We start from the raw sequence: 400 nt of genomic DNA, 5'->3' as shown, positions 1-400 counted from the left end.
TCGGTTACAAACAGAACGGTTTCCCTTTCGTCGCCCCGCGAGGCCCGCGGCGGCTCCCACCACCACAGGTGCAGGACAGGTTGACCCTTACCTGATGTAGAAGACGGAGCCGTTGCTGTGCAGGCGCTTCCACCCCAGCGGCACCAGCACGGAGGGGGGCGCGGGGCCGGCGGGCGCTGCGGCCGCCCCCAGACCCGCCCCCGAAGCCGCCCCCAGCTGCAGCGGGCCGCCGTTCACTTGCGGGCTGGCACACCCCATCTTGATGGCACTAACATCATCACTTTCTATCACTGGGTCGCCCGTCGGGTTCGTCACAGCGCACTGACTGGGCGACATCATTTTTTGGTTGCCGGCAACCGTCGTCACAAACTGCACTGCCTGATGCACACTGGTGGTGGGG

The sequence above is a fragment of the Frankliniella occidentalis genome, unplaced genomic scaffold, assembly GCF_000697945.3.
Source record: "Frankliniella occidentalis isolate FOCC.00 unplaced genomic scaffold, Focc_3.1 Scaffold168, whole genome shotgun sequence".
Classification (NCBI taxonomy): Eukaryota; Metazoa; Arthropoda; class Insecta; order Thysanoptera; family Thripidae; genus Frankliniella; species Frankliniella occidentalis.
The sequence above is the reverse complement of the archived record's forward strand: the minus strand, read 5'-3'. Positions refer to the sequence as shown.